Source organism: Monodelphis domestica, chromosome 7 (genome assembly GCF_027887165.1).
Source record: "Monodelphis domestica isolate mMonDom1 chromosome 7, mMonDom1.pri, whole genome shotgun sequence".
Lineage (NCBI taxonomy): Eukaryota > Metazoa > Chordata > Mammalia > Didelphimorphia > Didelphidae > Monodelphis > Monodelphis domestica.
Genome location: NC_077233.1, coordinates 129,788,883 through 129,808,533, shown reverse-complemented (window position 1 = coordinate 129,808,533; position 19,651 = coordinate 129,788,883). Strand labels below are relative to the sequence as shown.

Sequence of the window (19,651 nt, the reverse complement as noted above, 5' to 3'; positions counted from 1 at the left end):
ATCCAACTGAACATTTTTAATTTCTTATGATCATTTAAAGAAGAAAACAAGATAGAACCTTAGTCATAAATTATTCCTGCTACAACTATATAATATTAATGAGGAAACATGATGAGCCTAACAACCTATCCCACCAAAAACTCAGAACATGATAAATAATAAGAAATACAGCGTGGCTGTCTGGATTGCTTTTTGTTCCTTGTAGCAAAGGGCAATTTTTTCAGATAAGACACATTTTCCTAGTTCGCTTTTCCTAACAGTGGTATAACACCTTTAAGGAAACAGACTAGACAAGACTCAGCTTGTACTGGTTGCATTAGGTGTCAAAATTTTACTTTTGTTACACAATTATAACCTTATAGGAACAATTATTTTAATACATAATTTTGTTGAATACATTTAAGTGGCCTTCTGCATGACTAAAGTTATCCCTTCCCTACCTAAAAAAAGTAATCATGTACAATGTGCAAACCTGTGAATTTTTTTTCTAATCATAAAGCATATATCCCAGCACTAGATAATACATATTTTTTTAAAAGCCATCTTTTTTATTGTATATGTGTGTGGATGCTGACAATATGTAATACTCAATGCCCTCCATGCTACAATATACATATGCATGCATATGCATATAGAATTCTACATATGTGACATTCTACAATTGAAAAAATAACCTAAATATTAAGCAATGTAACAGAAAAAAAAAACCAAAGTTTAAATGTAAACTTTGACTTTTAAGAAAAGGTAAATATCAACTTTTAAAAATGTATATTTTTAGTCTTTTTATAGGGGTGGTTCTCTGGGAGAAGGTTGGGAGAGAAATATGATGAGAAAAATAGGACAACTATAACATTTCTTTTTAAAAGCATAGGGCATTAAATTTATTTTCTAGAATAAAGCATGTGCATAAAAATTATACATAAGATAAATACTTAAATAATGTTAATACTATTATCTGCTTCTTTGTACCTTTTCAGAAAAGTTTCTAACACAGAACATTTATAGCATAAAAACATTGTCACAGCAAAGAGAAATATACTTCCTTGTGCAAAAGTGATACAAAAATCTATATTCTATCACAATAATGAATACATAAAAACACAGGTGTGCTGCATAGTTTTTTCCCTTAGCCCAGCCCAGGGGGCCATAGATTATTGCTGTTTGACTAGAAGTACTAAGGCCAGATGGTGAGATGGACAGGGTAGGGCAGGCCATTAGAATAAGGACCACAGCAAAGAAATAAACCAACTACATAAAGGATATGTGGAAAAACCTTTGACAAAAATTAAAACCAACAGGAAAATGAAAACCCTGCTGCATTCTCTCATACTTAGACCAGAAGAGCATTGATAAGCTGCAAGCATCCAGAGAGCAAGAGCCAAAATAGTGAGAGATCTTGAGATCATAACATAAGCAAATCAGGAGAAAGAATTAGGAATATTTAGTGTAAGAACAGAGGACTTTGGAAGGATGAGATAACTACAAAGCAGTTGGAAATAGCTATCAGAAAAGAAATATGGTTTATTATAGTAGGCCACAGAAGGAAACACTAGGATCAAGGAATGGAAGTAGCAAAGAATTAGTCAGTCAATAAACATTTATTAATCACTAATTATGTGCCAGGTACTCTGGTATGCACTGTTGGGGAAAAAAAAAAGGCAAAAAGCCCCTGCCCTCAAGGAGGTAACAATCTAATGGGGGAAAACAAGAAGAAAACAAATATATAAGCACAAACAATGTACAGGATATACATAGGAAATAATTGAAGGAAGGCACTAGGATTAAGAGGGAGTAGGAAAAGCTCTGGTAGAAGATGAGATCTAAGCATATTTAAATTTGATTTTAGGAAAAATAGAGTAAAAATTAGAGCTACCAAAAAATGAAAAATTAGTGAGTCGAGGAATAGCTAAAGAGCTACCTAGGTATTTCTTATTAGGTTTAACTACTGAGATATGGGTTGAAATAACGGGCCATTACCAGTTTCTTCCAAGTTCACTGCAGCTTCATTATAGAAAGTAGGCTAAAGAAGCCAAATTTAAAAATGGATATTAAGTCTATATTTAAATGAATAGAATTAAGACAGCAAATGTTTTAATTTCATGACCCAGAGCAATCTTCCCAGACACCTCATCTGAAGAGTTCATTCTCCAAAAATTAGCTTGATGCAAAGGAAAATTTTTTTAATTCCCTAAGAATAAAGTCCATTAAGCTGACTTAATAATAAGATTATTTTTTCAGTGAAACTAGCCAATTTTAAGAGCAAACATCCTATAACTTAAATCTAGAGGTCCATTGAAAGTATAAACTAAAATCACCATTAGAATAAAATGGAGCACACTTTGATCCAAATAATGAAAAATATAAAAAAATGAGAAAACACCAAATTAAGTGATAATTTAATTTACTTAATTTTAATGGTCTCCTATCCCAAAAGGGAAAACTATTTTCAATTATTTCAAATGCAGTGTTACTTTAAATTGGTAACACATACTCTCTCTCCCCATCCATATAAACACACATAAATATATATATACACACATATATTTACATATGTAAAATGCCTTTAATATTATAAAAATTAACATGGATAGCATTTGATTTTAATTTTTGCTTGCTTATTATATTTTTCTTTTCAACCAAACATTGTCTATATGAATATATCTTATACATTTTCCTCTTATGTATGCTACATTTACTTTGAGTTGTTAAAAATCTTAACAATGCACAAAAAGGTCATATAAACATTATTATTTGGCTAATTTCTAATTACACAGGAGAGGGCCTTTGAAAACAGAACTGTTAATTTACAACACAAAAACACTTCTACTATTATCACTTCCCTCTTTGATTTAGTTAGCTAGATTACATTTTTAAAAAGATCATTATAGAACATTTTATTTAGTAAATTACACATTTCTATTCAACTTTTTAGATCTCAGAAGTATAGTTTCTATATATCTACATAGCTTGATCATTTTATTAGATTCAAATAGGAAAGCATTTGCCTATGAAAATGAAATTAATTTTTACTTCTTATTAAAATGTCCTTTTATCACCATTTGTGATATATGTATAGATATGTGTCTTCAACTTCTCCCCCCCTCCTATTCAATATAGTCTTCTCTCTTTTCTCCTAGAATCAATTCTGTTTTACAAATACCTCTCCAACTCAGTCATTAACAGCTAGTTCCCTTTCCTTATCATCTCTCAAAGTGAGATTTTGTGACAACTTGCTACTTTTCCCATTCTAATAAATGAAAAGAATTGTATGCAAAAGCTTAAACCAAAGAGTGTAATAAAAAAGACTAAAATATTGATGGGAGAAAAAGGAGACTGCTTTAAAATTTTATTTTTTTATTTTAAATTTAATTAATTAATTGAAATAAATAAATAATAAAAAAAATTAAAATTTTTAAAGAGAAATTATTTTGAACTATGTCCATGACAATTAGTTGTGATATTGTAGCCTTTTTTACAAGATTTTTAAAGGATTTCTATCACTTTAAGATTTATATTCTTGAAAAGTGTCAAGGTTGCTTTCATTCTGTAATCAACTAAAATCAGGCCTCAGAAAATACCCTTAAGTTGAGGCAACATTCTTTTAAAAAATGTACATAGAATCCTAAAAGACTAAAATCTTAACATTTAAAAAAGTTTTCTAAGCTAATAAAATTATTACAAAATATAAAGGAGACACCCTTCTATGTAGTCTTTTTACAGGGATGACGAATCTTCTATGCATCAATACCACCTCTGTCAGATCTCAAGACAATTTTTTTTCCTGTGTACTTTAACATGGATTGTTGTCCTTTTGCTTGCTCCCTTTTCAGTAATAGGTCAGGTTTCAAGTACTGGAATCTGGAATTATTAAACAGAAGACTTGACCAACAACTAAGAATAAGTTTCCTGGTTAAGAAATATGCAGATAAGAAAAAATCAAGTACTAGCAATATTTCATTGTACATCATGATATAAAAATTTTTAAAGACTTCAAACATAATCCTAACAATTGTTACAATTTGTACAAATTTGGTTATGTTTACTAACATATTTAGATTCTCTGGATGTAACAGTAACAAAATAGATTCCTTTTTATTTCAATAGGCAAGGTGCTTTTAAAGTATATAATTTTATACTATTTAGTTTTTCAGAGACAGTTACTAAGTCCTTGAGCTTTAAGTTTGAGATGAAATTAAGACATTTCTCAGACACCTCAGGTGACTAAGAATATCCTAAATTTACTAAACTATGCCAATATTAATTTACAGTGGAACACATCCATTAAATGTTTTCTTGTGTAAAACATTCATATTTTCCATCAAGTCTAAGTACTGAAGGCCTACAAACAGTATAAATAGCTTCACATAAAAGTGATAAAATACTGTTCTGATCCTCTCATCAGCTTTTCCTACCAGTCAGTTCAAATAACTAGTCAAAATAATATTGCAAATCTATCATTACTTCCCTTATTTTCTTACCCATTATTCTTTGCCTTTTGCAATATATCTTACTATTTATCTTTACTTCCTATACATTCAACTACTCCAGTCCTATAAGCATTTTTTCACTAGTCTTATTCTTTTTTATATTCTATTTTTACTTTTCTCATTCTTCCCTTGACTTCCTCAAATTCTTACTCCAGCCTTTTAGATTAAGATACTTTTGTTCTATATATGCTGTGCTATCATTGAAATTATTAAAAGGCTTTCAAAGCAAAAAGGTTATTTGGTGCATTCCAAAGCTCAAAGCATCATGCATCATATAAGACTATTACAGGATTTGAGATATTCCAGAAAGTAATGCAAATTAATACAAGCACAAATTAATATAGGGACTATAGCAATAGGCATTGAGAATAAAAAGAAAATAGGTAAAATCACTGTTTTCCTTTTTGTTCAAAATTTTTTGCTTCCTAAATCACAGCAGCTTGGAACTCTAGCCTCTTCACCTATAGTAAATGCTATCCTAAATTCAATATAATCAAAATTAACTTCCATTCCCCATTCAAAGCAATCTCAATCTACTTAAACCTAAAAATTTAAGTCAATCCTACAATACAAGTAATTTCTATTCCAGTACTATGCCTATCCTAAAAAGGTAAGCGAGTTTTCCCTTTTAAAACTATGATTACAATCCAGTTGTCTAATATTTTCATTTACAGTAACAAGCCAATAATTTCAACACTAAAATTTATGGGATTATTTGCTAAAAGTATCCTTTAAAAAGCAGCATTCTAGTATGAGTGTGAGTTGATATTTACTCTCTTCCCCAATTCACAAAATGTAACAACAAAAATTGCTCGTTACTTTTAAAGGAAACATTTTAGTTTATTAGAAGCAACTCAAGCACATGTGGAAACCACATATATTTAACAGAGTATACAACTTCTGATTTTTTTAATTTTATAATACACTAATCCATATAAACATTCCTGGAAGATGTATAAATTTGCTATAACTCATTCATATTTTAAAACATGCCCAGGGTAGAGTATATAACAAATTTTGTTCCAAAATGAAGTCTATTTGTAATGTAAATAACAACCCCCTAGGGAATTTATCTGTTTCGTAACTGAATTTTTATATACTAGTTTTTAATCAAGGCATCCCTGACTATTTAAAGATAAATTTCTGTACATTAACTATACATTTTAAAATGGTAAACTTATCTGCAAATCATTTAATAATCATATAATCAAATAACATATAAACTTCTGAAAATCACTGTCTAGTAGTAACATTAGGTATAACTGGCTGTCAATCAGACAAAGCATTATTAGGGATAAGACAGGCAACACTCTTTTGTTCCAAACAATGCCAATTCAAAACACAACCAGGAAAGAAAACCTGGTTCAATCACCAAACATATCCACAAAGACAACTCAGAATTTCCCACACAGAGCAGAAGGTAGGGAACTGAGTTAATCCATCATTTTTATTTTCTGGCACATAAGTAGGATTTTCTCTCTCCTCCTTTCTATGGATGTGCATGTTTAATTTAGGGAAAAAAGCTCTACAAAGGGATGTTCTCTATTCATTATCAGGGGCTAGAAAGATTTGTGTCCATTAAGTTCATAGAAAAGGTGCAATCTGTCCTCCATTAAAGTCCAACTCTATGGTAGAGAAGTAGTTCTGGCAAGTCCTATCAAGTTGGACAGACACAGAACACAGACCAGCAAGATGAACTATCTGTTGATCAAAGACAAGCTAAGTATGGTAAGGCTCATCACCAGAAGACTGGCTTTCAGGCAATGATTCTTTTAGCCGCAATTCTTAAACTGTAAAGGAGTTGTTATCTGAGTGGGGGAGGAGGGAAAGAAAACCAGTGACTATTTCAAAATATCAGAGTAATGGCTAAAAATGTGCCAGTTCACTTCTCCAATTTTTCTCTTTTTTTTATTTATGCAAAACCCTAGAATAGCTAGAAAGTAGCATAAAGGAAACATTAGATGATTCCAGAGACTACTGGCAATATTTCTATTTCTTTTTCTCCTCCCTATTTGTGGCTCTAAAGGCATGAAATGAAGGTATTATACATTTAGCACTTTCAAGAAAAGGGAGTGTTAAGGTAGTTATATTACCTTGTGAATTAATCTGACTCTTCATTGCTGCTTTTATAAGATTTAGCAACCATTTTCCTTTCAATAAGCCTGTGAAAAAGGTAGTATATATAATATTTTCTCTTGTAGAAAAGAAAACAGGGAGTTTAAGTGACTTGCCTAAGGTCATTCACCAAGTATGTGTCAGAGCTTCTATTTGAAATCATGCATCTCCCAATTCTACACCTAGTGATCTAGAACAAAAGTCCTAATTCACAGATGTGTCATAGTCAGGAGTAAAGATTTACCAAAAGATCTCTGTTCTTCATGTTAAGGCCCATGTCTACCACTTTATCAGCTAAATATAGATAGATATAATTCATACTTATTTTATGGGAAGTAAATTGCTACTGAGTGCACTGATAAAATGTGATAGAAACATCTTAAGAATATGGTTATATTACTCAATAAAAAGAAGAAATAACTCACTGACTCATTTTTTTAATCCTGTTAAGATTTCTGCAGGTATGAAATACAGTAGAGAATGTATCTATTCTTTAAAACAATATTAACTAGAAAATCATTTAACATGAACACTTTCATACATACCAAAAAAGGAAATGGAGAATGTACGTGAAACCATCAACAATCAAATATACTTATTCTTTTCAATATACATTAAATTTAACTTGGTGGTACTAACACTTCACTGTTTTGTTTTTGTTCCCCTCTAAAGTCATCTGTCTCCTTTGTATCTTTTTAAAGAGTTATATGTGTTTTCTTCAAAGAAGAAAAATGCTACTTCACGTAATCCTGCTGTGTATTTGGAATGGAGATGAGAGATACATTAGCGAACTTAAGATAAAGTCTTGTGGCTTACTTTCAGTCTTTAAACCTTTTACTTTAAGAAAGGATAGATTTGTTATCAAGCAACTCCTCCGTCCCCCCGTTCTGATAATAAAAATTATCAGAAAAAAACAAGGATTTATTTTCCTGAAACTTATGGCATGTGTTAAAGCATTTTTTCCTGGAGCAGGGCCCCAGGATCTCAGACCTCTGGTCCTTATAGAGAAACTACCATATTTTCAGATTCTTTGATAAGCCTTATCTCAACCTCCCCCCCAAAAAAAGGGAGACATAAGAAAAAAAACTTCAAGGCTTATTGAAAAGATAAACTTAAGAAATTCACAATAGTATGCAAAGAAGTTAATTTTATAGTTAATAGTAATGAGAAACTTCCCTCTCTGGATATCTTCATATCCACATTCTTGGGAAACAGCATTCTGAACGTGAGCTCCTCAGTAAATCAAGAGCCTCAACTGCCACTCATTATATTGCTAAGGCTTAAACTCCATCTCTAGGACTAAGTTACCTCTTATCTTGTGGGTTGTGAGCTCACTGGAGAGGACTGGTGGATGATTCCAAGGATGCCATAACCATGGCCAGGTCACAAACTCATTCATGGATTCTCATTCTTTTTGTTTTGACCAGATAAAGCAAACAACAGCCTCAAGTATCCCAGAGAATACATCAAACATCCTCATTCCCATTCCTTTGCCCTAAAGCAGGGGTCCCCTTAACTACTACCTATTCAGTAATGTAATAGAATTAAAGGAGTATGGAATGCTGGGTCTGGAAGGGACCTTGGAAGTCAACTAGTCCAACCCATTCATTTCACTGATAAAGAAACTGAAACCTAGTGGGGATAAAGTGACTTGTCCAAGGTCCCCCAACTAATTAGTGGCAGTAATGAAACTAGAACTAAGTTGTCCAGATTCACAGTTCATTATTTTTGACCTTTATTACCATTCTTCCTTATTAATTTTTTTGTTAGTTTTCCTCTACTCTCCCAATTACTTCTCATCCCTCACTCAAATCTTAATGTCTACCACTCATGGATGTACACCTGTTGCAGGCCTTGTTCACCTTAAATTCCTCAGGCTACTTTCTTGTTTACTTATTGCCCATCCTTCCCTGAAATCAAGTCAAATAAACAGGAAAAGGGACTCAATCAGACTACTCTCAAGACTAAACTATAACTCCAATGGACAGTGATACAAGCTATGCATTGCTGCTTCTCATGAAAGTAATAAGAAAGATGAATCTAAGAATTCTTTGTCTAGAGGAGACTCAGGAGGGCAGGAAAAAAGTGGTTGTCCCAGTATGTCAAACAATAAAATCCTTAAAAGTAAGATGTTACAACTCAGAGACTAGATTCTCTAGCTCAGCCTCCTCCCTTTGTAGATGGGAAAACTGAGGCTCAAAGAGTTGAAGTGATCAGGTCATAAAGCAGGATAGTGAAGAAGTGAATAGAGCTAAGGTCTTCTGACACACAACACAAAGTTCCTTTACACTCTACTACACTGTTAAGAGTATTTCTTGGGGATGGGGGGGGGGGCAACTGGGTAGTTCAGTGGATTGAGAGCCAAGGCTAGAGACGAGATGGGAGGTCCTAGGTTCAAATCTGGCCTCAGACACTTTCCAGCTATATGACCCTGGGCAAGTCACTTGACCCCCATTGCCTAGCCCTTACCACTCTTCTGCCTTGGAGCCAATACACAGTATTGACTAGAAGACAAAAGGTAAGGGTTTAAAAATATATATTTAAAAAATATTCTCCTGGTGCCATTATATGATTATGAATCACAGAACCCCGTGATTTCTGAGAATCAAAATTGCAGATGATTGAAAGAACAATTGTAAAGATGAATGTGAAGAGAGATGGGGGTACCATTTCTCTCCCACCACCACACACACACACACACACACACACACAAATACAAATAGATGGACAAAATGAATCAGACAAGCAGGACAGTTTTGAAAGTTATATGTTAGATACATTATATACTGAAAAAGATAAACTGTAGATTTTTAAAAAGCTGAATGACAATTATAAATAGACAGTATCATATTACCAGGCATCATCAAAGATCATAGAATCATAGATTTGGAGCTAGAAAGAATTTAATAGGCCAATTAATACAAAACCTTGACATTTTAAAGATGAGAAAACTGAAGCTCATAGCAGTTAAGTAACTAGTCAAAGATCACATAGATGTCAAATGATGGCAATAAGTTCTGGAACCTAGGCCCTCTGATTCTAGTACTAGTGCTCTTTCCACTGTATCATTCTGGTGTAACAAGGAAATCACTTTAAAAGACTGATATATATTAATTTTAAGGTCGCCAAGGAATTCAGCTATGTAATTCCTAAATGAAAACTCAAGTCAGCAGTCAACCTTTTATGGAGTTTTTAATTACAAACAGGAGGAAGAAAAGTATTAGAGAGAGAGAGAGAGAGAGAGAGAGAGAGAGAGAGAGAGAGAGAGAGAGAGAGAGAGATGGGAATAGGGCTTAAATACCCCCTCTGTTTAGGCTGGGCCAAAAGGCCCAAGCCCTTAGATAGCTGAGGCAAAGAAAAGAGATCAGTCCCTATCACTCACGTGACCAAAATGGAGAAACAGTCTCAGGGGCCTCCACCTCCAGCCTCCTTCAGAGCAAGCTTCTCAAAGCACCACCTCTCAGAGCAAAACCTCTCCAACCAACCCCCAGTCCTCAGACCCTGCTATCTTTAAGGAAACCATCTCAGTTCCCTCCCCTCAGTTCTCACATTTACCAATCACTGTCCATGTCTTCCCTGTGCCAATGGTGGCTCTAGCTTAACCCACGACCGCCCAGAGGTCTGCCCCTTTGCACATGTCTGTTGAAGGTCATATTCTCAAATAATTAAATCTTGATCTTTGCTGCAGCCCTTCCTAAATCCTTTTACTCTGAGTAGGGTGGAGATTGTATTTTCCAAGACCTGGTTCTGTCATTCCAAGTATCTCTATTGTATCAATTCTAAAATCAATCATGACTCAAAGAACTTCCTGTTCTATGCTTAAGTAAAGGTCAAAGCCCTTTCCATTGTTCAGCAAAAGGTTTCTGTCCTAAAGTAATCTTAAGTAGGGAGGAGAAGGACCCTCCCATGCCAAGGGAGGTTCACATTCCAATAGACTATCAGTAGGAAATTTTTCCAGTATGAAATTTCCCAATGGTGAAATTTCCAACATTTATAAGTCTAAGAAATTTTAAGGTTTACACTGGTAAGAATGAGGAATCAGAGGTGAGTACCATGAATGAAATATTAAATGAAACAAAGGAAAGCCCTTTAGTGTTATGGATAGATCCTCCAATGAAAAGACTTGAATAAGAATCATATATGGTGGTATAGAATACCCAACTCACTAAGGTCGCCGATTTGCTAAAGAAGTATTATGCACAAAAAAAATAGAAAAGAAAACATAAAATTTAATCCACATGTGTCAAATTCAAATAGATATGGGAACCCACTAAACTGTACATTAGAATTCTGGAGGGCCACATATTGATTTTGAAACCCACATATTAATATTGTTGTATTATATTTTTATTAATTTTGTTAAATATATCACAATTACAACTTAATCTAATTTGAGTTCCTCTTGAGTGTTGTAGGTTCATGTCTAAAACTTCTCATGTAAGCAATATGAAAAGGAAAGTCTCAATATATATAAAACATAAAGCTGTAAGAATTTCTCAATAAAATTCAGTTTAAAGAGCAAATAAACTGTTAGATCAACTAGAATACATCAGAGATTGCTCATTTGAGAAAAGTAAAATCAGATATAAGTTGTGCAAAATTATAAGAATTTATAAATGACTTTAATGCCAGATACTTAATTTCTCTAAGATATACCAAAATACAGAAATACAATAAAAATATTGAACAGCAACTTAAGAGATGCCACTAAGTATGAATTTGTTGAGAAAGGGAATCCTTAACCATTCTTTAGCACTAAGAGAGTCAACTATACTATTTGTCCTTTTTCATGTTTACATATTGCATATGTCTGATATTAGCTTAGGTTCCCCTTGATACATGTAAGCATACAGTTGGAAATCAACTATGCCAAAATTACTATTTGCTGCATAGCTTTCTAAGATTTTACTAATGAACTCTATGAACTTTTAAAATATAGAATTTACTGGGGAATATAGAAATGGCTTAATTTAAATATGTGTTAAATATATCATACTCTGAGTAAACAAAATTTCAGAGGTTAGCGAAGTCTTCTAAAGAAAACATTTTGGCCTCTCATGTTTACTATGATATGAAATCAGGGTGGTGGTGGTGGTGGTGGTGGTGGTGGTGGTGGTGGTGGTGGTGGTGGTGGTGGGGGAAATTGATCAACAGAGCAGCCAATACATAGATGTTTTAGGGGTGGAGGGGGTAGAAAGGCTGACCAATGATTTCACTTGTGTAGGGAACTTTCTTTCCACAGTTACAAATCAACAAATGGAATGTAAGTTAGATTCTTTATAGAGTTACTTGGGAAACTGAGAGGTGACTTAATAATAGTTATAGCTACCATTTATATAGCACCACTACATGAAAAGTAATGTGCTAAGTGCATTATAAATATTATTTAATTTGATCCTCAGAACCATCCTGGGAGGTAGATATTATTATTATTATCTCCATTTTACAGTTGAGGAAACTGAGGCAACAGAGATTAAATGACTTGCCCAACGTAATTTGACCTTAGGTTATCCTGACTCCAAACTCAGAACTATAACCACTAGTCACACAGCTAATTTGAATAAGGAAAAGATGGAGGAGGAGAGGGAGGAGAAAAGAAGGAGAAAGGGAAGGAGGGAAGAAAGGGAGGTGTAGGAGGAAGGAAGGAAGGGAAGGAGGGAGAGAGATAAAGAGAGACAGAGAGAGAGAATGTATAGTTATTAAATTATAATTGTTCTGCAGAGAAAAACAAAGAACTTTGAAGCACACCTGACTCATTTATTTCATTAAGACAAGGAACATAAAATTTAGAAGGAATCTGGCCTTGGAATGAGAATATTGGGGTTTAAATGCTGACTTTGCCTCTAACTACCTTTATAATCTTGGTAGTTACTTCCTCCCCTCTGAGCCTCACTTTCCTTGTTTGTAAAATGAGAAAACTGAGCTGAGATCTCAAAGGTTCCCTCCAAGATCTAAAATCATAGCATTTGCATGAGTGCAGCATGCCCTAGTGGAGAGTGCTGGACTTGAAATTCAGGGACGAACAGACCTGAGTTCCATTAGCTGTGTGACCATAAACAAATCCTTTAACCTTTCACAGCCTCAGTATACTAGTGGATAAAATAGGGATAACAATACTTGCTACCTCTCAGGGTTGTTGTGAAGAAAGCACTTGGCAAACCTTAAATCCCTTAGGAGAATGTAAACCCTCTGAAGGCCAAGCTATTTTCATTTTTGTATTGTATGCCAGCATCTACTATGTCTAACCCTTTAATAGACACTTAATGTTTATTAAAGTGTTATATAAATGTATTATTATAATTGATGCTTTTGATATTTACAGAACCATTATTCACTTTGAGGGCATATACAATTTTATGCTTTAATATGAAATGACCTTTAGGAAGAATTACAGTTAAGATCTGTCTATCTAACACAGTAAACATGTCCTCTGAGTAAGAAAAAAACTAGTAATACTTTATATGTATAATATTTTGAGATTGAAAAAGCATTTTCCTTTTGATAAACTACTTACATGGTGAGTAATGCTAGTCTTACTATCCCTATTTTAATGATGAGGAAACTGAGGATCAAAGGTTTGATTTGCCAATTGACTCACTAGGTTGTGAAGAGTTAGGGATAAGACCAAGTCTCCCTACTCCAAAGCCAGCGAGTGATTCTTTCTTGGTATTACAACTACCTGTATTTATTTAAGAGGCAGTTAGGTTCAAATGTAGATACAAGTTCAAATTTAGTCTCATATACTTAGTGGCTATATTCACCTTGGTTAAGTCACTTAATGTCCATCCACATCAGTTTCCTTATCTACAAAATAGATATAACAGTACATATCTCCCAGGATAAGATGAGACAATATTTGTAAAATTCTATGCTTATATTAGCTATTATTACATTATTAGTAATAACAGGCTCATCAGATTCACACTGATGTGTATCTAACTTAATGGTGCAAAATCTTGATTCTCTGGTTGTCTTACAAAACTTCCTTTGAACCCACAATCATACCCAGAAAGCAATGCAAGATCCCAAATCACTATTCTAAATCAATACAATACAACAGAAGACATAAGAGACAATTTTCCAGATAGCTATAATAATAATTCATATTTACATAATGCTTTAAGGATATACAAAATGTTTTCCTTACACAATCCTCAGCAGTAGGTAGAATAGTAATCCCATTTACTCAAACCAGGTTAGTCAGAACTAGAATGAATTTGGAAGAAACAAATTCTCTACTTCATTTACACTAGTTTAATTAAACTGAAACATTAAAATTTCACTTTGGTGTAGCTTAGTTGATAACCTTAGGTCACTGAATGAAAAAAAAATACATTTTCTATCAAAATTTGATTTTGTAATATAAAAGTTTTAAATGAACACACAATATTGATGTGTATTATTAACTTCAGAGGGTGATATATTTATGAATGTATACCATAAAAATGACATAAATCTCGTTAGGTAAACTAACAAAGAAAAGGATAACATAATAAAAATTATTGTGCACTGTACTACACAAGTAAAGTTATTTGGAGATTTAAATTTTTGAATTAGATTATAATAAAACAGGTCTTGGAACTGGTATATCTTGTACTAACATCTATTATCAATCATGGAGTGGTATATTTCATATAGAACTTCTAAAACTAAATCATTTCAATAAAACAGGTCTTGGAACTGGTATATCTTGTACTAACATCTATTATCAATCATGGAGTGGTATATTTCATATAGAACTTCTAAAACTAAATCATTTCAATTTCATTTTCCAATCTCAGCCAATGTAAGCTTGAAGATGCCCATAATTTTTTTTAAATGCCTTTTTCTATAAACTAAAAGTCCTTATCAGTTCATGTTGTTTGGTGACAGCAATCCAAATAGCATAGCACCCTCTGGTGCATTTGCAATAGGAAATTTAAAATTCCCACAATGAGGATAGCACTGAAAGAGACCTTAAAGACTAACGGAGTGGATGTTGCTTCATTTAGTAGTCGGATACATAATTTCATTTTTGAAATTTATCCTAAAATTCTCCTGAAAATTTTAATATCTATAATTAAAATATTTTAAATCTTTTCATATATCAATTAATTTTAAATGGCATAATAAAACCACTAAAATTTCATCTGTTTTTATATGAAATGTTCACATTATAAGTTACATTAAAAATACAATGACATCATAAATGAAAGTTACGAGCTCATTTGTCATAATAACCAAATTGTATTTCATTTTCAAGTATTATGGCTTCTTGCCCTACAAAAATTACCTAATTACTTGAATTGCTGGATAACTTTTGGATTTGCTTTGTTTACTCAAAAGGAGTAAAGCAATATTATCAATAATTAAATGATTTACAAGAGTTCATGTTGTGCTACTTGCCAAAAAAAATACAAAAAATGAAATGTTTAGTAACTAGTAGAGTTTTAAACTATCTTAAAAAAAAAACACTTATTAAAAAGTATCCTCTTTCTGGAAAAATAATTAGCTCTGAAAGTAGATTTTACTAATGACAAAAGCAAAGGATGCCACCTGCTTTAGACAGCCCTTTTGTGAGCCACTGGAAGTCCCAACACAATGCACTAGAAATGAAAGTGACACCTGTTTAAAGAAACCATCTGTCCCTAACAAGCTAGATTTAGTCAAATCCACTTAATCTTGGATTTCCAAAATATGGAAGCACTATGCACCTGTGAACAGAGAACTCGAAATGTAATTTTGTGGTAACCATTCTAAGGGTGTACAAATAATACTAGTCAGAAAAAAAAATCTGTTTGATGAATTATAAGTATTCACTTTAAAAGTCAGAATATGATTTTCCTTATCCCCATATTTATCATTAAAAATTATTATGATGCTAATTATAATTTTATTTCTATAGTAAATACCTACTTCATGTCCTTATTTTCTGAATAACTTTATCAAGAACAACATTCCTGTTCTATTGTTCTAAGTTTGCTTTTACTCTTCCTACACTTCTGATGAGCTAACTATTTAATCAAGAAACACACATTCAAAATCTAAAGTGAAGTCTTTATATTCCGCCTACATTTTTTTCTGATAGAAAGTTCAGATGAAAGCACACTCCAGTATAATTTTCAAAAGAATGGTTTATAAAAAGTTACCAATAAGCATTATGTACCAGTATTCAAATAAAGCAATGACTTTATCCTTAATAGATTACATTTATTTTGAATCTCTAGTTTGTTCACAAAAAAGGAAAAATAAAGTTTGATGTCTAAAAAAATTCATGTTATTAGTATAATAGGGTGTAAAGTACATCAGACTGAAAGTCTCAGAACATTTAAAACCCTTATTATAGCACAAGTCTTTCTGAATGGTGGTGGTGGTGGGGAAGCTACAAGTATTTATTATATGAACTAGGCCTAACTTTCCTATTTCATAAAAAAATTGGGGAGCTAATGTAAAGAATGAATTTTGGTTCAATAATTATGAATGCTTGACTCAAAAAGCATCTATTTTCTTTTAATGCAATTAATAAACTGGGGTAAATACTGCAAACAATTCAGAAAGCTCTATGCACTAAATGTATCAAGGCATTAAAACATACATTAATCATATATGTTCACCTATATAAAACAGGTAATACCAAGTGAACATTTTGATTGGGTTTCCCCCTCACAAAATCACTGTACTTTTAAAAAATGGTAGGTATCATCATCACTTGCTAGGTTTAAAACTTTAGGACACATGAAAATCCAAATATCTACTTAAAGAATCCTCCCAAGAAACATTAAGATAATGATAAAAATGTTAAGTAGGATCATTCTCTATTATCTGTCATCATCTTTTAAATTAATGAATCTGTCAATACCAGAATATATTTTAGAAGCCTATCTAAATGAAGTTGACTCACTTTTGAGTGGAAATAATCTGTGACTACAACTTTACCAAAATCTTCTTAAACTAATAGTTTTGCTAGACCTATGAAAGTATAGTGCTTACATCAAAGAGGCCACTAAATATTTTATTAAAAAAACAAAATCTGTGTGTAGTGCTTGTAAATTCTTTAAAATGATGCAAATTCTTGCATCCTGAACATTAAAATACTAAACCATAACATCATACCATAGCCTATCATACTGATAACCCATTATGCAAATAACAAAAAAGTCTGTGAATCTGCATCTAATAAAAGCAAAACTATTAACTTCAGTGAGAGTTTATGGGACCCAGGAGCTTCAGGGATCAGAAACTGCTGGGGTATTTGACATTTCCTCTGAACAAAAACAATACAAGGTAGGATTATAGATTTGACATCCAGAAAGATAAACCATAAAGGTATTGAGATCGTTTGAGAAAGACTACTCTCTGACCAAAATATCATGTTCGTTCATATGAAGCATGTATAGGAAAATGGGTTAAAGAATAAAACTAAAGGAAACAAAACTAGTATTTGGCAAATAATTGATCCTAATTAAACATTACAATTATTTAACTTGCTAAACATTTTACAATCTCAGCACTGACATATTCTTCAGTTTGCTTTATCAATTAAATCAATATCTTTTTATTGGGTTTAAGTCATGATTTAACAAGTTCCAAATTAGAAAACTAAAAATGTGCATTTAAAATAAGAAATTACACTTATTCCCACACATATATATTAACAAAACTAATACCACTTTACTATTAATTAGTTCATTAAAAGTTACACTATAAAACATATAAATTTAAGGAGTTTGCATTGTAAAACTGGGTTAACTCTAAAGATCAATGCTGTAGGTTGAAAGCTAATCTCATATTTACAAAGGAAAAATAAATATAAAAGATTTCATAAGTAATCCTGATAGAACATAAAACAAATTTGATGTCCAGTGAAAACAACAACAAAAGTAAATACAAAGAATATGTTAAGTCTCTAGATCTAAATCACAAAGTAAGGGAAATATACACACGTTTCAAGTTGAGAAGCTTCATACATTCTTTATGAACAACTTGACTTCAATTTCAACTCTCAAAGGAAAATGAACCGAGAAGGGGGGAAGAACGCTCAAAGTACCACAACTCACAAATACTATTTATAAACTAGTTTCTTCTGTCCTATCTCTGTTTAAAATAGTCTTATAATCTCAGTGTAAATTACTTAGACCTCCACTATTTGGAGGTTTATCAAAGTGAAATGAAACCTCACTACCACCCCTCCCATTTACACATGAAGATAAAGCTCTGTCAATAACTACTAACCGAACTATCACAGATGCTCTGCATCCGGTTTAAATCACAAGCACACAAAAAAAAGACACTTTAAAAAAAATCTCTTTCTCCGAAGCAGCAAGAACACAGTAAAGAGGCCCCTGGCTTCACTGTGTGTACAGGGGGGTTGGGGGGGGGGGCGGGGAGAAAGAAGGGAGAAGAGTGCTGAATGGATATTAAGACTGTTTGCAGCACAAAGAAAATACAGTTTTAAAAGAAAAAGAAAACAATGAAATTGCTGGTGATTAAATAAGAATACCCTATTTATTACAAAGCAAAGAGAGGACAGAATGGAGGAAATAAGAGGTGGGAAAAGTTCACCAGTGTTTGAGGTTAAGGGGGAAAAAATCCATACCAGGCCCTACAAGTGAACAACAACAACAAAAAATACCTCTGGCTCCTCCTGCACATTGTAATCTTTCGATTTTGAAAAAAAGCAGGAAACATACAGGTTTAAAAAAGAAAAAAGGAGGGGGGGGGGATTCCTGGTCTTTCCACCTGACCCTCCTCCTCAGCCTTGAGATCACAAATATTCCACAATACCAATCAGAAAACTGTATTTCCCTCTCCCACTCCCCACAGACCCCCCAGATCACACTCCATCCCTAAAGTGCAACCAGAGAGGGGGGCGGGGGCCGGGGGGCGCAAGACGTACACACACATTCTAGTCTATCTATATAGTTAGTAAATATCAATTGTAAACAAGCTCCCGAAAGAGAGGAAAAGCCCCAACAGCAGCAGCAGCAAGCAGAAGCAGCAGCAAGCAGCTGAGCAGCAGCAGCAGCAAGCAGCAGCAGCAGCAGCAGCCCCCGGGGTGTGAGGAGAAGCAGCAGCAGCAGAGGAGTGAGACACACACGCGCGCACACACAAATACACACACGCACGGACACACGCGTACACACACATCCACACGCTCCCACACACATGTAGATATAGAATAATATTCACCTTGGCTGTGGATTATTGTGGTGTTGTTGGTGGGTGATGGAGATGGTGGTGGTGGGGAGGAGGAGGAGGAGGAAGAGGAGGAGGAGGAGAGGAGTAGTTGTTGTTGATGGGTAACAGTCGCCAGGACTACGGTGACTATGGCGCTTGATTCACAAGGCAACGGTTGCTATAACTCACAAAAGAGAGAGAGAGGGAGAGAGAGGGAGAGAGAGGGAGAGAGGAGGGAGAGGGAGACACACGGGGAGGGGGGGGTTGGGGGAGGGAAGAGGGGAGGAGGCAACCGAACCTGAGAGCCACCGCTGCCGGAAGAGGCGGGCTCACAGCCCGGTGATTGACACTTCACAGTGGGAGTGGGGAGAAGGGGGGACTATAACTAGAGTCCAATGACGGGAAGGGACCCGGGCGAGAAGGGAGCAAGAGGCGGGAGGGACAAGAAACTCCCTTCAAAAAAGACACTATTGCTTCTGCAAGCGAAACTAAGGAGATGGGGGAGATGACACTAGAAGGTGGAATGACGGGTTTGGAAATTTCGTGTCTCAAAGAAAAAAATTCTGGTGGCTCAGCAGAACAATTTTGAAGCAAGGACACCCCTTCCTTTCTCCCCAAAACGAAAGAGGGTGGGGAAGAAAACACTCAGGTTAGGGGGCGGCGGGACATGGCGCTGGCGGGGGTAGGCGGTAAAGCGAAACAGGCGCTTTGGAGAGTGACCGCCCCTGCGGCCTACGTCACTTCCGGGTGGGGGGAGTAGCCCGGATGTTACCGCCTCTCTCCTGGAATTGAGGCGCAGGCGTCCCTAACTGCTGCTGCTGCTGCTGCTGCTCCTCCTCCTCCTCCTCCTCCTCCTCCTCCTCCTCCTCCTCCTCCACCTCCTCCTCCACCTC

At 34.3% G+C, this 19,651-nt stretch overlaps 1 protein-coding gene across 4 annotated transcripts in view; it reads right to left on the bottom strand.

Moving 5' to 3' along the window:
- Positions 1 to 19,417, bottom strand: part of RFX3 (regulatory factor X3) — a 349,544-nt gene extending 330,127 nt beyond the window's left edge. For 3 of the 4 annotated variants that reach the window (XM_056805460.1, XM_056805461.1, XM_007499529.3), the window contains exon 1: positions 18,771 to 19,416. The gene's annotated coding sequence lies outside the window, so the exon portion shown is untranslated. Of the gene's footprint in view, positions 1 to 18,770 lie in introns of all 4 variants that reach the window. The other variant, XM_007499524.2, reaches the window with a different exon arrangement.
- Positions 19,418 to 19,651: the final 234 nt, after the last annotated feature.